The 17825-nt window shown below is 46.7% G+C and overlaps 1 long non-coding RNA gene across 3 annotated transcripts; it reads right to left on the reverse strand.

The window, feature by feature from the left end:
* Positions 1 to 1098: 1098 nt before the first annotated feature.
* On the reverse strand, positions 1099 to 17722 carry LOC117062376. 3 transcript variants are annotated; one of them, XR_004428340.1, is made up of 6 exons: positions 17424 to 17722; positions 11288 to 11472; positions 10570 to 10699; positions 8592 to 8768; positions 6133 to 6274; positions 1099 to 3590 (listed from the first exon to the last, which is right to left on the reverse strand). It is a non-coding gene; the product is annotated as an uncharacterized LOC117062376 (long non-coding RNA). The 3 variants fall into 3 exon arrangements; XR_004428343.1 differs by lacking the exon at positions 11288 to 11472 and having other exon boundaries at positions 8592 to 8670; XR_004428339.1 differs by lacking the exon at positions 11288 to 11472.
* Between the last annotated feature and the right edge of the window lie 103 nt (positions 17723 to 17825).

Consider the following 17825-nt stretch of genomic DNA (forward strand, 5'->3'; position numbering starts at 1 on the left):
CTTTACTTCTGTTATTTAATGTTGTCTCCTCTCAAGAATATAGATCCATGAGTGCAACTATATTTCCAGGGCCCAGATTAGAGAGAACTTGGTAAATATCTGTTGAGTAAATGAATGCCTGAATCAGCTCATCCCTCAGCAAGGCTTTGATGCTGCCCTGGTTCCACTCCCACAGACACCTCCATTGTTGGTCTTGGGCAATGATTATCCCTATGCACTGATGGGGGAGGCAAGAGGAGAACTTAAATTGCTTTGCTCTCAATTAACTTAACCGCCGGACAGCCATCCCAGCTACCCCTTCCCCCTACCTCTCCCACACCAACAAAAGCAGCCTTCAGCCGCCCCCTCTCCCCAGGGGCTTCTTTATTTGCCTGTTTCTGGTTTTCTTGATTCCAGGTTTTTCTCTTCTATCCAAGGCTGATTTGTGGAAAGACAGCCAGAGCCCATGCTAAGTCCACATTTTAGCAGAAACTTGATGCCCCTCCCCTCTTGTTGGCTGATGTTTCAGGCCCCTACAATTGTGGAGTAGGGGACAGAAGAGAGGTGAGAAACCATGCTGTCCTGTGTGATGGTGCAGGTTGCACACTGCAAAACTCCAGGGACTGATTTCACATGCATATGGCAGCCTCGGGCAGGAAAGGTCTCACTTGAGGAGGACAGTTGAATTTGACATCGAAGCCCTCAAGATATAGTGTAGTTCAAATGCTGGGGGGTTTTCCCTCAAGGGATGCTTTACAGGCTCTTCAAAGATGACACTCCAAAAGCTGAGTGTCTCTCCTACCATTTCCTTGACAGCTCCTCTGGCTGCTTGTACCTGTGTCCTCTACCCCTGCCCCTTCCAGGTGGTTCCTGTGAGTGGTGCATAGTCTGAATGTTTGTGTACCCCTCCCTGCACTCACACATTGAAGCCCTAACTCCCAATGTGATGGTATTGGGAGGTGAAGCCTTTGGGAGGTGATTAGGATTATTAGAAAAGAAAAAAGGAAGCAAAAACTGCCATTACTTTTGCAATAACCTAATACAAGGTCATGAAGGTGGAGAACCTACAGTAGAGGTAATTAGTGTCCTTATAAAAGGAAGAGAACAGAGCGTGTGCTCTCTCTCTCTCTGTCTCTTCCCCCAACCCCCAAATCCCTCCATGAAAGGACACAGCAAGAAGGCAGCCAGCCACAAGCCAGGAAAATGGTCCCCAACAAGAACCAAATCTCCTAGCATGTTGATCTTGAACTCCAACCTCCAGAACTATGAGAAATGAACTCCCATTCTTTAAGCCACCCAGCCTATGGTGCTTTGTCATGGCCGCCCAAACTGGCTGATTCAGTCGAGGCCCTGGCCCATGGGAAACTCTGCAAACAGACCAGTCCCATCCCAGCCACTTCCTCTCTGCTTTCCTAGGGCAGCCAGCAGCCATAGACATTCATCTGCAGGCTTTTCCAGCATCAATCAAACTCACGTCAGTAGACGCAGGCCAAGCACCTCCTCTCCTTCCCGGTGGGGAGAGGAGAGCAAATTCTAGCACCCCAACAGCTCACCCCAAAGAGATTCACTTCACCTGCCTCCAACCTCTGCCATGGGCTGAAGGTTTGTGTCTCTCAAATATGTATATGTTGAAACCTAATCCTCAATGAGGTGGGAACAGGAGGTAGGGCCTTTGGGAGGTGATTAGGGAATGAGGGCAGAGCCTTCATGAATGGGATTAGTGCCCTGATAACTGTCCCCAAGGGACCCTGTTGTCCCATTCAGCCGTGTGAGGATGCAGTGAGAAGTCACCACCCATGAACCACATCTGCCAACACCTTGATCGTGGACTTCTCAGCCTCCAGAACTGTCAGCACTACATTTATATTGTATATAAGGCACCCAGTTTGTGGTATTTTTGTTATAGCAACCCAAATAGACTAAGACAACCTCTCTAAATAGTCTTAGCTTTGCTGGTAACCAGGGGCCTGGGGAGAGGTGAAGGGCTAACCCTGGTAGGACCCAATTTAGGCATCTCCTTTGCAAGCCTTGCTGACTGGTCTAGCCCCTCATGCTGAGATATCAGAGTACTCGGACCTATTCTATTCTGGTCTTAGAACTTTCTGTCGAAACTCCAAGGCGACAGGAAGTCTCATGTAACATCTTGTCACACACATAAAACAAGGTGGTTACTAACAAGAGGAAGGAGGAGGAATGGGAAAGAGAGAAGGAAGGTTTTCTGTTCATGTGAGCCAAGTCAACACGAATCCCCCATCCAAGCAAAAACCCGCTGTGCGGGAGCAAGAGACCCCCAGTGGTCCTTCGGGGTACTGCAGGATGGGTCTGAGAACTGACTGCATTGCCCAGACTTCTCCACTGATACCTCACAGTGTGGGGGTCTGAATAGTGACCCCCTCCTCCTCGAAGATGCTTATGTCCTCATCTCTGGAACCTGTGAATATGTTACCTCGTATCGCAAAGAAATCTTTGCAGAAGTGATTCAGTGAAGGATCTTGAGATGGGAGACTATCCTGGATCATCTGGGTGGACCCAATACTGAAATCACAAGATCCCTTAGAATGGAGGGAGGCCAAAGGGTCAAAGTCAGAAAAACTGGGTGTGAGGTTGGAGCCAGAGACTGGGTGATGCACTTTGACGATGGAAGGAGGGGCCGCAGGCCCAGGAATTTCAGTGGCCTTCAGAAGCTAGAAGAAGCAAGGAAGTGGATCCTCCCCTTGAAGCCTCAGGAAAGAACCAGCGCTGCCAACACCTTGATGTTAGACTTCTGACCTCAAGATCTGTAAGAGGATAAATGCCTCCTGTTTTCAGTCACTAAGTTTATGTTAGTTTGTTACAGTAGCTACAGGAAGCTAATACTCTACACACAGCTTTTATATGCCTTTTATTTGCCCAAAGGAAGGAAAGTTGTCCAGGTACTTTCAACATCTAAAGAGCATAATAATATACAGTTATGAGACAAACGCAGGTGCTAAATGCAAATGGGTTTTCCACTGTCTCCTATGGATTTTCAGCCCACTTAAAGGGGAAATGGGAACACATCCAACATTCAGCTGAATCCCATTGTGGGCTAATTTACGGATGAGTTCCTCATGTCCATAAAGCCAAGCTCTGATTCATTTGTTTTTCTTTTTAGAAGCACAGTGAAGAGTGACACCGGAATTGCGAGTGACAACAACTGTTCACAGCTTGAAACCCTGAATAATAATCCATGACCAGGTTACCTGCCTGAATTCATGACTTAATTTATCTGGCCCTTGTTCATCCAACAGGAAACATGTGTTTTAAAGAGAAATAAACTTTATTCAGGGTTCCCAGCAGCATTTAACAACTGAGTCCATCTGTTCAATAAAATCTTTAACTGGGAACTTGTCTTCACTTGTACTGAGGGAATTTTTAAGCCTCCCAACTGAAAGATAAGTTTATGTTAATATTTCTGTCTTAGTTCAGGCTGCTCTAAAAGAATGCCACAAACTGGGTGGCTTAAACAACAAACATTAATTTCTCAAAGTTCTGGGGACTGAAAGTCTGAGATCAGGGTGTCCGCGTGGCCTGGCTCTGGTGGGGACTCTTCTTCTGTGTTATGGATGGCCGCCTTCTGGTTATATCTTCACCTGGTGAAGAGAGAGCGCTCTGATCTCTCCATCCCCTTATAGGGACACTAATTCCCTTCGTAAGAGCTCCACCTTCACAGCCTAAGTAGTTCCCATAGATTCCACCTCCAAATACCATCACATTGGGGATTTAGGCTTCACCATATGAATTTTGGGAGGATACATACGTTCAGACTCTAGCAGTCACCCATATGTTTCCAGTCTTACCCAACAGTGACTAAGAAGTAAGGACACAGCTCCTCTCTACGCCCATGTTCTAGCCACACAGCACTCCTGTCAGCTTGACTTGATACATTTGCTCATCTCATATGTCCCCCATAGTTCTCAGTGTCTCCAATGGGGTGGCTCAGGGCCTCACACGGACCCCAGGTCTCCTGGCCCTCCTGTCAGCTCCAGCACCTGAGGGCACCACCATCCCCTCTAGGCTGAGCTGGGTGCTCCCTACGCTCACAGCCCTGCAGCATCAGCTGGCCTGGGATGCAAGCAGGAGACTGGCTGCCTCTCCAGCCTGGGGTCACGCTGCATCCCAGAGCAGTGCCCTTGTGGTCAAGCGAATTCTGCCTGGGCCTGGTCCTCATGCCCCTGGCCACAGGCCCCAGGCCCTGCCAGCAGCCTCAGCCCTTCCTGCTCCTGCTCCCATCTGCTCCTGCCCCCGCCCGCTCCTGCCCCGCCCACTCCTGCCCCCGCCCACTCCTGCCCCCGCCCACTTCTGCCCCCGCCCACTTCTGCCCCCGCCTGCTCCTGCTCCCCCTACCCAACTCCCAACTCCAAGGCCTCACTGGACCCGTAGTTCCAAAAGAAGGAAAACCAAGGAGGAGTGATGGGAAGAAGAAACCCCACCGCCCATGTCCCAACTGCCTCCCTGACTCCTTCATGGGCCCAGAACCCCATGACCCATCACCCTGAGTGCGCAGAAAGTTCCCTAGCTTCTTCCCAGACACCCCGTCCTTATGGCCCACTATGCTCCAGAAAGCAGGCCTGGATTTCAGTCAGTGGTCCTCAACCTACGGGGCTCAGAGACACCCCAGGGGCAGGAGTGTCTTGACGCTCCTGCTGCACCACATTCCAGTTACCTAGCCTTTCTGGGGCACTGGGGATATGGCTGTACTCTTTAAAGCTTCCCAGGAGATTGTCCATGGACTGAGATAATTCTCGAAGATCATCAATATCCTAAGCTAAAAGTGGTGGTGGAGCTGCTAGCACAGATGGTTTCTTACATTTTATTTTGTCAAATTAAGTACAATGAAGAGCTAAATGGTTTTTGAAAATAGACAGCATGGTTGAATCAGGAGATGGCAGAAGCCTCTCGAATGGGGCCCATGTGACATCCTGGGCAGTGATTTGTGGCAGCAGCTGGGACCCAGGGCTGGGGTGCCTTGGCTGTCTTTGCCTGATGGTTCTGAGCAGCTCTGCCCTCCTTCATTAGCCCAAGGCTGGAACCAGGCTTATGCAACCTGAAGGTTTTGCAATTTAGGGATTGCCCTAAGAAAAGGAACACAAAACTATGCATAAAAAAGTGAGGCACAAAAGTGATTGCTTATTTAGAAGGAGCCTGTGGGGGATTTTATTAATTTCATGGTAGATAACTTCTCCAACTTGGCTTCAATATCCTAGCACAGGCTGGGCTCTCTTTGGTGCTAATCAACCATCAATCAAGTGTCACTGTCAAGCTGTCCTTGCTTCCTCGTGTGTAGATAACTGGTTGTGTTCTTAGGCCTTCCAAGGAGGGACTCCTGTGTTCAAGGGCCACGAGGCTCTAGACAGTGGGCTGAGAGAGGCCGTGCATTCTGTGTTATCTGTGCCAGGACTCCCCAGCCCTGCTCCCAGCACGCTGCGGATGAATGGCAGTTATCTGCCGCATGCCCCACGGAACTAGCCATTTCTATACTACAGTTCCATGCAGTGAAATTACTGGAAGCCCAGTCTAGGGCATCATTTCACTCACACTTTTGTGCTTCAAATGTGTGGCTTAAAGCAACTCACCCGCGGTACTGTGGGTGGCTGGAGCATTCATTTCTCACGCTGGCCCAGGGCAGGCTGCTGTGCCCTGAGAGTCAGCCCCTCGGCTAGGGGCTCACACTGTCATCTCCTGACTACAATTTCTGGTCTCTGCTAAACACTCTTTTCTTCCCTTTTCCCATCAATTTTTCTTCCTCTTTTTATTTCTCTTCTTCCTTTTAGAACTACCAGTAAACCTCAGCTGCCCTAAACATTGCTCATTAGCGGGTTTGTTTGGCTGACTCTGCAGCATGAGACATGGTTGGGCATAGAAGCTGTATTAGTCTGTTTCCACACTGCTGATAAAGACATACCTGAGACTGGGCAATTTACAAAAGAAAGACATTTAATGGACTTACAGTTCCGCATGGCTGGGAGGCCTCACAATCATGGTGGAAGGTGAAAGGCACGTCTCACGAAGCAGCAGACAAGAGAAGAGGATTTGTGCAGGGAAACTCTCCTTTTTAAAACCATCAGATCTCATGAGACTTGTTCACTATCACGAGAACAACACAGGTAAGACCTGCCCCCATGAGTCAATTACCTCCTATAGGGTCCCTCCCACAGCACGTGGGAATTCAAGATGAGATTTGGGTGGGGACACAGCCAAACCATAATAGCAGCCATTGGAGGATTGAGTCAAAGTGGCTTTCAGGAGGCCAGGAACACAGAATGTGCTTTGTAACCTGTGTAAATAATACGCGACTCAGGATAGCATGCCCCAAAATTCACGTCCACCTGGGTTTATTTGGAAATAGGGCTTACAGATGCAATTCATTAAAATTAGGTCGTACTGAATTAGGGCAGGCCCTAAACCCAATGACTGCTGTCCTTATAAGAAGAGGAGGGGCACAGAGAGACACACAGGGACGAAGGCCATGTGAACACACAGCCAAGGCTGGAGTGGCATGACCCAGGAGCCCCGAGGCTTGCTGGGGAGGAAGCGTTCTCCCTCATGGCTACAGAGATGGCGTGTCCCTGCCAGTGAGTTGACCTCAGACTTCTGGTCTCTGGAGCTGTGAGACAATGCGTTTCTGGGCTTTGTGAGCCACCCAGTTTGCGACAATTTGTTACCACAGCCCCAGGCACCTAAAATACATGGAAATAAATTACTTTGGAAACCAAGTCTCAAGTGTGTGGCTGACTGTAAGGTACTGAGAGAGAAAAACACCTCAACTTGCCTGTTTATGCCTGGATTTTTCAGCGTGGCTTTCATTTCCTAAGTAAAGGTAAGACCTTAAATAAAGCAAATGGGTCCAGGAAAGGTAATACATTGATTTGACTCAGACTTCATGATAAGTGATGTTTCTGAGCCAAACATTGTTTTGAAAACCTTACTTGGGCACTGACGGTGCCAAATATTTGAATGCAAACAGAAATGCAGTCACATAAGTGAACATTTCTTTGTGCATTTGGTTATTTTGCTATGGCCGAAGAAGGAATGAAACTCTCCAGTCTCTGCTTACAGACTCTGTGTGGTAACACATGAGGCACAGGGCGTGGGCTGGCGCTTGGCCTGCCTCCTGCTTTCTTCCATTCCTCTGGTTCTGGGTAGACTGCTATCGCCTAAGGCACACAGAACTTTGGATATTTGCAGGAACTTTTAATGGTTTCAATTTCCCTTTTCTTATCAAGGGGTTTTTTGGTTTTGTTTTGTTTTTTTCTGAGACGGAGTCTTGCTCTGTTGTCCAGGCTGGAGTGCGGTGGCGCAATCTTGGCTCACTGCAAGCTCCGACTCCCGGGTTCACGCCATTGTCCTGCCTCAGCCTCCTGAGTAGCTGGGACTACAGGTGCCGCCACCGCGCCTGGCTAAATTTTGTGTTTTTTGTAGAGACGGGGTTTCACTGTGTTAGCCAGGATGGTCTTGATCTCCTGACCTTGTGATTTGCCTGCCTCGGCCTCTCAAAGTGCTGGGATTACAAGCATGAGCCACCGTGCCTGGCCCTTATCAAAGGTTTTAAAGCTGTTTATATTCTGAAACAGGATAGTGCTTTTTAAAGGGCATTTCTGCATTTTTCTTAGATTTAATAAGAATCTAATTTCAAGATTAGAATCTTACTGCAAGAAACCTCAAGGGAAATTACCACAATTTAGTTTCAGATACAATCTAAAGATTCAAGTACACCTGAAAGCGTAGAACCATGTGAAGGCTATTTAAACAGCAATCACACCCAGCTGGCAATTGGTCTAGCATCTCAAAACTTGCACATGAATCGAGGAAGGAGCTTTCTTTCCTTATGTCCAAGGACTGTACCTATGGCAGGAATTTTGGACTGTGTTGCAATTTTGTTAGGGTCAGTGATTATACTTATTTTTTGCCTTGGATAGAATTAGATTGCCTATAAGCACTTATAATCTGCAAAAGTAGTTTTATGCATTTATTCAGATGTGCAGTCTCAGATTATAAGTAACTATAATCTTGAGTCTCAAGCCTTTTCAGCCTATATAAATATATATAAATACACATCTATGTACATACACACATATACAATACATATATACTTTTTTTGAGATGGAGTTTCACTCTTGTCGCTCAGGCTTGAGTGCAATGGCATGATCTCAGCTCACTGCAACCTCCACCTTCCAGATTCAAGTGATTCTCCTGCCTCAGCCTCCCGAGTAGCTGGGATTACAGACATGTACCACCACACTCAGCTAGTTTTGTATTTTTACCACAGACGGGTTTCTCCCTGTTGGTCAGGCTAGTCTTGAACTCCCAACCTCAGGTGATCTGTCCGCCTCGACCTCCCAAAGTGCTGGGATTACAGGTGTGAGCCACCGCACCCAGCCAATACATATTTTATATATGTAATCTCACTGTGTGTGCATATATATATATATATATATATATAATTCTGCTTGCCAGTGCGGGAAGAGCTGGGGGAAGAGAAAGCATTGTAACTTTCCTGCAGCTATAAACCTGCTTGAGAGGAAGATTTGAAGCAGAGAAGGAAAGCAGCAAAGAAAGAGTAGCTTCATCCAACCATTCATTTGTTCACATACTCTTTAAATTCATATGGAGGCGGGCACATGGCTAGTTCAGTATTTGAGGTCAAAGTTCAGTGTTAGTTGGCGCTTTGTGCTGGCATGACACATAGTGATGTTTCAGAACAGTCTTTCCAAAAATGTCCTATTTTGAACATCTATGTGCCACTCTAACACATCAACAGTAATGCATCTCTAAAAGACAAACGTTAAAAAAGAAAAATGCAGCGTTAAGCTGATCACAAGACTGCTATTCAGACACATGGCAGCCAAACCCTATCTCTAGTGAAAAAATATATGTATGGCTAAAAATAACTGCAGTAAAACAGAGAACATACTGTCCGGAAGGCACAGACATGACAACACAAGACAAAAAGCCAGAATGACAGATCTAACCGCTAACCACAGCCGCAATGAGATTTACTCTCATTCCGTGATGTTTTTGTTGACCTTTGTAAAAAGCCTGTAAATATTAGTGGAAAAAAGCGATGCCTTATGTTCTGAAGCTCTTTTGAGCTTTCTGAATGTGAAAATCTGTGGCGTAGTCCAGGAAGATTTCACTGAATTGGAGGAGATTGCAGCCAATTTTTTGAATTCATTAAATTAACTTTCTTTAACATACTTAGAGTTAAGGTATTATATAATTGTTCTGAACCAGAGAGCAAGAAGTACCCATAAAAAATGTTTAGACTAGATTCTGCTGCTGCTGCTGCTGTTTTGGGGGGAGGGTAGTCATGGGAATAATTGGAGTTCCTTCAAAGTAATGATTTACAGACTTTAAGGGCTTCATTCTGTAAGCTTGTTTGCATCTTCTTAACTGCCTACTTGAACTTCTCTGCCCAGGTTGGCCCCTCTAGATTCTAGGATAAAAATGCTGCCTGAGGACCATGGAATTGAGAAGCATGCACTGAGTCCAGTGGCAGCTTTTAACTTGAGGATAAAAATAGTTGTTTTTACGATGCAGGGAGAGTCCCAACCTGATCCCAAAACTGTGGAGAAAGAGGGCACGGGGACCTTCTGCCTCCTGCTGATTGCTTCTTTCCAGCACTTTCCCTAGTTAGCCAGTGAAAATGGCCAAAAGGCCTTTCCTGCTATATGTCCAGTGAGCTGGGCTGTCCCACAGGCCCTGTGGGGTGTGCCAGCTGTGCAGCCCCTGTCCTGGGAGAAGTCCCAGAAAGTCCTCCATGCCCACACTGCTCTAGGGGTTCCCCAAGCACAGATGGCCGCACTGTGTGCTGTGTGGTTCTGCTAGGTGGGCACCAGACCCAAAGGCAGCCATCAGTATGTGGGATTGGGCTGGTGGTCCTGGTGGCCTGGAGAAAGCCTGGAGCAAACATCCTGCCCAGCTGGGGAAGTTTAGTTCTAATGATAACTTTCTAAATGAATCACACCCTCTCTTTTGAGAAATTTCAACCTGAGATGAAGAAAACGAAGTATCCAAGTAGAAACTGGAAGCAGAATGACAGACAGCAGGGAACAAAGGCCTGGGTGGTGTGGGTGCCTCGGCAGCTGCAGGTCAGAGGGGGGCTGACCGTCCTGTGCAGCGTGCTCTCCCAGTTCACCGTAAGAAACTCTTCCCTGGTAAGCCCCGCTAGGCTTAGCAACCTGTGTGCTACTCTGTTCCTCGTTGCTTGAAAGTCTAACCCAGGGAGGTTCAGGAAATATGTTAGGCCTGGTCCCAACCCTAAAGGAGACTCTCCTGCAGTAAAGGCTGGGTGGGTGGGTGGGGTGGGGGACAAAACTAAGGATCAACAGAGAGCAAGGAAGAAGCTGCCTTACCCTCCCCAACCTGCTTTCAATCTCATTCTCAAAGCATCTTCCTGGGCTGGGAATTGGAAAACACACGGTTATTTGTTAGGTACAAAAGTGACTACGTGTGGGGTGTTATACTGTCCCACATGTACAAGCCATCATTCTAGAGAAACAGATTCTGAGCAGGGGGCACATTCCCACTTTCTGTGCTCATAAATGCTCTCTGCAGGGACACACGACTTACCGGGCGGGGACTGTGGCAGGATGAAGTGAAGCAGGAATCCAGGGGTCACTTGGTCCCTGTAGTCCTTCGTCTATCCTGTTGCTGTCACTTAGGCCAGAACTCGTACCCCCTGTGGCTGGGGACACACAAACTGAAAAGACACCAGCTGTCCTTAGCAGCACTGGCATCAGCCATGAGCTTCACATCAACCTGGGGGAGAGGGGAAAGCAGGAGACGAGGGGAGGGACATGAATTCCAACTCTGACTAGGTCCCACAGGAACTCAGAAAATTCACTGGAGTGAGTGCCTCTATCTGGAAAGGATTCTATTAGTCTCTACCTCAGACCTGGGTCTTTGAGATAACAATCAGGTATAGTTACAAAAAAAATTAAATCGTGCTTTTGCAGATAAAGCATTGGGGCTTTAATTCTCTAAGACACACGAGGCGCTTCACAGCACCCCGCATACAGCGGGTGCACAGCCAGGCAAGCGGGGATTCTGTCTCCCATCCATACAGTAGGAAGGACCTGTGGTGAATGACGGGAGGGACACACTGGACTAGCACACTGGATGCTGCAGCTGAGGCACGAGGAGAGAAAGGCCCAGAGGATGGCAGCTGTGCAAATGAGAGAAGTGTTTGCATGTGGAAGCCATTTCAGATGAAAATCATGTAAATTGTATTTAAATAAGTATAGATCTGTCCTGGGTCGAATAGTGTCTCCACAAAAGTCATGCCCACCTGGAATATATGAATGTGGCTTATTTGGAAATAGGGTCTTCGCAGATGCCATCCAGTTAAGAGGAGGTCCGGCCAGGCGCGGTGGCTCACGCCTGCAGTCCTAGCACTTTAGGAAGCTGAGGCGGGAGGATCACTTGAGCCCAGGAGTTTTTGACCAGCCTGGCTGACATAGGCAGACCCTGTCTCTACAAAAAAAAAAAAAAATTAAGTTATTAAAAAAAGTTAAAAGGGGCTAGGCGTGGTGACTCATGCCTATAATCCCAGCACTTTGGGAGGCTGAGATGGGCAGATCACTTGAGGTCAGGAGTTCCAGACCAGCCTGGGCAACATAGTGAAACCCCGTCTCTACTACAAAAATCAGTCAGGCATGGTGGTGGTTGCCTGTAGTCCCAGCTACTCAGGAGGCCGAGGCAGGAGAATCACTTGAACCTGCGAGACAGAGGTTGCAGTGAGCTGAGATCATACCATTGCACTCCAGCCTGGGTGGGGGAGCAAGACTCCGTCTCAAAAAAAAAAAAAAAAAAAAGTAAAAGGAGGTCCCCCGGATTAGGATGGGCCCTATCCAATGACTGGTGTCCTTCTTACTAGGCCATAGACACAGACATACACAGAGGGAAGATAGCTGATATGGTATGAGTCTGTGTCCCCACCCAAATTTCATCTGGAACTGCAATCCCCATGTATCAGGGGAGGGGCCTGGTATGAGACGATTGGATCCTGGGGGCGGACATCCCTGTTGCTGTCCTGCTGAGTGGAGTGTGTTCTCACGAGATGTGGTGGTGTGAGGTGATTGGATCCTGGGGGCGGACATCCCTGTTGCTGTCCTGCTGAGTGGAGTGTGTTCTCACGAGATGTGGTGGTGTGAGGTGATTGGATCCTGGGGGCGGACATCCCTGTTGCTGTCCTGCTGAGTGGAGTGTGTTCTCACTAGATGTGGTGGTGTGAAAGTGTATGGCACTCCCCTTTTCTGTCTCTCCCCTGCTCCACCATGGTAAGATGTGCTTGCTTCCCCTTCGCCTGCACTGCAGGCGACTTCCCCTTCGCCTTCCGCCGTGGTTGTAAGTTTCCTGAGGCCTCAAGTGTGAGAACAGATTCACACAACGGCCATGTCCAGATGGAGGCAGAGACTGGACTGGAGTGAGACCGCTACAAGTCAGCAGACACCAGGGATTGCTGGCACAGCCCCGAAAGGAGAGAAAACAATGAAACGGCCCTCCCTCAGAGCCCTCAACCCCAGAAGGAGCCAACTCTGAGGACAGACACCTTGATTCTCGACTTCCAGCCTCCTGAACTGAGAGGATAAGCGTCTGTCGTTTGGAGCCACCTGATTTATAGCACCTTGTACAGCAGCCCTAAGGAAATGAGCAGAATCCACAATGAGAAAGCCGACCGTTCCTCAGGTGACATGAGTTCTGGGTCAGACCTGTTAACTTCTAAAAGAAGTGATGTCCTGAAAGCCCATGGGCCTGGGTAACTGAAGGACCTCAAAGGTGGAGGGGAGGAGGCAAATGCTGGCCTCTCAGAGGAGGGCCAGGGACCCTTCGGAGAAATTAGATGGACCAGAATTAGATCCACTGGGTGAAAGTGGCAAAGCACAGGAAGACGTTGTGGAAGTTTGGGAGTTTGCTCTTTAACAGCTGGGCGCATTCAGAATTGACAAATCCATTGGAGAATTGGAGACAGAAGAGGGTCTGGAGGAAATGCAAAGACAATCAGTTTGTCTGCGAAATCTGCCCTCCCAGGAATGTTGGCTCTTCCTGGAATAATCTATACGTTCTTGAAGAATATATGAGAATCCAAACATATAGCCTTCAAATTCTTATTTGGAACTTTGCCAAATCAAAAACCCATCTGATCTATGAGGTGTTCAGAGGATGTTCCTGACTGCTTTATCTTACACTAGACAACTACAACTTCCGGTCATCCTTTCATATTTAAGGGTTAATATGAGAACTAAGTGTTTAGCCAAGAAGCTGAAATTATAAATTGAGGTATTTTGTCAGCCCAGGCTGCTATAACCGAACACCACAGCCATGGAGGGCTTAAACCACAGGCATTTTTTTCTCACAGTTCTGGAATCTGGGAAGTTCAATATCAAGGTGCTGACAAATTTGATGTCTGATGAGGGTCCGCCTCTGGTTAACATATGGCTGTTTTCTTACTGTGTTGTTAGAGGGGAGAGAGAGATAGGGAGGGAGGGAACAAGGGAGGAGGGCGGAGAGAGAGAGAGAGGGAGGAAGGGATGTAGGGAGGGAGGGAGAGAGAAAGATCTCTTCCTCTTCTTATAAGAACACTAATCCCGTCATGGGGACTCCACTCTGGTGAACTCATCTAAACCTAACTACTTCCCAAAGTCCCCACCTCCAAATACCATCAGATAGGATATTAGGGGTTCAACATATGACTTTTAGGGAGACACAAACATTTAGTCCATGGCATGAAGCAATAAAATTTACTAAGAAAGTTAGTTCTGGAGGCATAGTGGGGATTAAGATTCATTGGCCTGGTAGCTTTTTCTTAAAATCAGCTTGTTAACAACAACAAAAAAAACCTCAGAAAATAGACACACATAACCTTCTAGACCAGAGACCAAGCCATTACATGTCCTGTACTTTTATAAAGGCATACAATGACATAATATCTTTCCCTGAAAATGTCACTACTAAAAAGAAACATATTAAATAATCCATGCTACTTTTAAAAGAGGAAATGTTCTTCTACTTTATTAATAAAATCAAAGCTTTCTTTTCTTTCTTTTTTTTTTTTTTTCGAGATAGAGTCTCGCTCTGTCACCCAGGCTGGAGTGCAATGGTGTGATCTTGGCTCAATGCAACCTCCGCCCCCCGGGTTCAAGCGATTCTCCTGCCTCAGCCTCCTGAGTAGCTGGGATTACAGGCACACACCACCACACCTGGCTAATTTTTGTATTTTCAGTAGAGACAGGGTTTCACCATGTTGGTCAGGCTGGTCTCGAACTCCTGACCTCGTGATCTGCCCACCTCAGCCTCCCAAAGTGCTGGGATTACAGGCATGAGCCTCCATGCCCGGCCATCTTTTATTTCCTTTTTTGCATTTTCTGTTACAGTGGCACATTCAGAGTGTGTACAGTGATAGTCCCTGGTGTTCTTTCTGATGACAGACTCATATGTGGGAAAATGTTTCTAAATTATAAGACCAGCTATATGGTGGTTATTGTTTCTTTAAGAGTTTGCTGTCTGCATATTACAATTGATACACAAGACATAAGAGTTCCAACTATACAGGTTAATCAGGTCACAAATCACGATGTGAAAATTAGATTTGGCATGCAACCAAATAAATAGCAAAACAAACGAAAGTACACATGGGGATTAATAACATGTATGCAAAAAAAAAAAAAAAAAAAAAGGCTGGGCATGGTGGCTCATGCCTGTAATCCCAGCACTTTGGGAGGCCGAGGTGGGTGGATCACCTGAGCTCAGGAGTTCGAGATCAACCTGGCCAACATGATGAAAACACTGTCTCTACTGAAAATACAAAACTTAGCTGGGTGTGGTGGCGTGTGTCTATAATCCCAGCTACTCAGGAGGCCGAGGAAGGAGAATCGCTTGAATTTGGGAGGCAGAGGCTGCAGTGAGCTGAGATCATACTGCACTCCAGCCTGGGTGAGAGAGTGAGACTCCGTCTCAAAATAATAATAATAATAATAATAATAATAATAATAAATATGCACTGATAAAAGACTTACAGTGGGTAACAGTCTACTTTCTTGATCTTCTGAATGAGATAACCTTAAAAATTATGTTTTACTAGCCTCAGAACTATGTTAAAGGTTATAGAGCAGAGATTTCCAATTCTTGAATTTCTCAATTACAAAAATTCTGAATTCAATATGTTTAAGGTGAGATATGTTTATTATAAGAATTGTTGCAAGTGTGACCACATGGGTGGTACTTTGATGAGAAAGGATATTTAAAATGTGAAATACATTGAGATTGAGTCATGATTCCCTTAGGTACTGACTTTAACAATGTTTGCATTCCCTAAATTCTGAGAACAGTCACAGCCTTTCTCTTTCTGAAGTACTTAACCTATGGTCACTCATCCACATACTTCTTTCTTTGTTTTCTCTCATAATGTCCCTGTTGTCCTCAAACTCAGCAGAGAGGAACAGGAACATATTTATGTAGCTCTTTAAGCTCAGATTTGTTGCCACCGAGCCACCTGCAATGCACCCTTTAAGAAGCAATGGACTTGTGGGGCCACCTGCTGGAAAGTCAGAACTGAGCACACAGGCTCCGCTACCAGCTGCTTGCATTACCAGCTGTGTAAGGCGGTGGTCTTGAGACAGACGACTGAGGGCGCAAGGAGACTTAAGGACTCAGAGAGTTCTAAAGGGCATCAACCTCCAGCTGCTCAAATTTTCCAGAGGCTCTCTCCTAGAGCATGTGGGTGGTGCAGCTGACCTGCTGACTTCAGCCAGGGTCTCCTCTTCCTAGGAGTCCTGGTCCCTGCACAATGATGAGTAATTAACACTCACGAGGCACCTTCTTAGTGCCAGGCATTGTTCCTGATGCTGTATGTCATCAACTCTTGAAGCCTGGCATGCTCCAGACAAAGGGACAATTTGAAATGCCACGTGGTATCACTGTAGGACGACTCCTTACTCAAGGACACTGATCAGGTACTGACTTAACATCGTTGCCAGGGGAATAATTAACCTATTTCCAAGTAACAGAGTTCTATATTAAGGGTACATTTTGTGTTTTGTATTTTCTTAACATTTATTCAGATTCATAGGAGAAACATGTTCACCAACTTCTGTTAACACTGAGTATTGCAAATGCATTTTCATGTTTTCACTTGGACTCAAGCATCTGATTGCTCTTAACAAGTTCTCAACTACTTTGCTCATTATTTATTCTTACCTTGAGCCTATTAAATTTTGGTAACAGTAGTGTGTTACGGCTTCTACTCTAAATCACTTCTTTTTGCTACATATATATATATATATGGTTTTTTTTTTTTAACCAAACCCTGACTCTTTTCAGCAATCATCTCATTTACAGATACCTGAAGGAATTTATTTAAAAGCCCAGTAGATATGACTAAAGGATGTATTTTCCACCAATGTTTACTTTTTGCAATGTTTGCAAAATGTGTAATATAGTTTTTTCTTTTTATCATTTATGTACTAATAATTGTTACGAGAATTTAATCCAGAAGAACACATTTTAATACTTGAAGCTTTTTGGTTATAGCAAAGTGTCTACAGCCATACCACCCTGAACATGCCTAATCTCATCTGGTTATAGCAAAGTAAATATTAATTCAAATTTTTATCATATTCTGTTGTAGAGAAGTATGATTAGGGTATGAGTAAGACTATTAAGTATAAAAACGTTACATTTAACAAAATTATATGAGGGATGTGGAATGGAAATAATAAAAGAGGAGGCCGGGCTGGGTGGCTCATGCCTGCAATCCCAGCACTTTGGGAGGCTGAGGCGGGTGGATCAGTAAGGTCAAGAAATCAAGACCACACTGGCCAACATGGTGAAACCCCGTCTCTACTAAAAAGACCAAAATTAGCTGGGTGTGGTAGCGCGCGCCTGTAGTCCCAGCTATTCGGGAGGCTGAGGCAGAAGAATCGCTTGAACCCGGGAAGCGGAGGTTGCAGTGAGCAGAGATTGGGCTACTGCACTCCAGCCTGGCGACACAGAGAGACTCTGTCTCAAAGTAAATAAACAAATAAAAATAAAAGAGGAAACAAGCCATGTAAATTTTAAGGGGGGAGGCAATTTCATTTTAACATTTTACGTTATGTGGGAACGTACACATCTCTTACAACTATTAAATTCATGTTTAAAAAATAATAGCCCCCGAGCCATCACTCCTTAAAGAATGTGGTAGTGGCACAAGTTTTACATTCTTTTGAGAATACTCTATCGGAAAAGTGAGCAGGCCAGGGAATAACAATTTTACCCCCAAGAATTTTTGTGAAGATTAAAAAGGGAAGCGCTGTCGCAGATGCTCATAAACGGTGCTGGCTCTGCTTCCTGCATCAGTTCCTAGGGTCATGGGAGACAAATACTAAAATATTTCCACTATCAGTAACGGTGCTTACGAACGCTTTGCTAATCCAGTCCAGACCGACCTGTCATTGGAGCTTGTGTGACCGGCATGAGTCCGTGCCCCGACTCCGCAACTGGAAGCGCAGTGCAGGATGCGGGAGGGAAGGGGAGTGTCGCGGGACCTCCAGAGCCTAGGAGGTTAGAGGGTGGAGTCAAGGCCCCCCAGTTTTGGACTCCATTGCTGCACTGCGGGCGACTTCTCGGACCCCACCGTTGAAGCGCCAGGCCCTCCCGCCCATCCAGGAGCGACCGGGAAGCACAGCACAAGCCCACAGCTGGGACACGCGCTGCCACGAGTCCTGCCTCCCCTGAAGCCCAACCCACGAAATCTCCACCCCCCCTCGCCACGCCCACATCCCCGTCCACCGTCGGGGAGGGGCGGAGTGACGTAAGCCCTGTAGACCAGGCCGGGATTGGTTGGCGAA

The sequence above is a fragment of the Trachypithecus francoisi genome, unplaced genomic scaffold (genome assembly GCF_009764315.1).
Source record: "Trachypithecus francoisi isolate TF-2019V2 unplaced genomic scaffold, Tfra_2.0 Contig01474, whole genome shotgun sequence".
NCBI classification, from domain to species: domain Eukaryota; kingdom Metazoa; phylum Chordata; class Mammalia; order Primates; family Cercopithecidae; genus Trachypithecus; species Trachypithecus francoisi.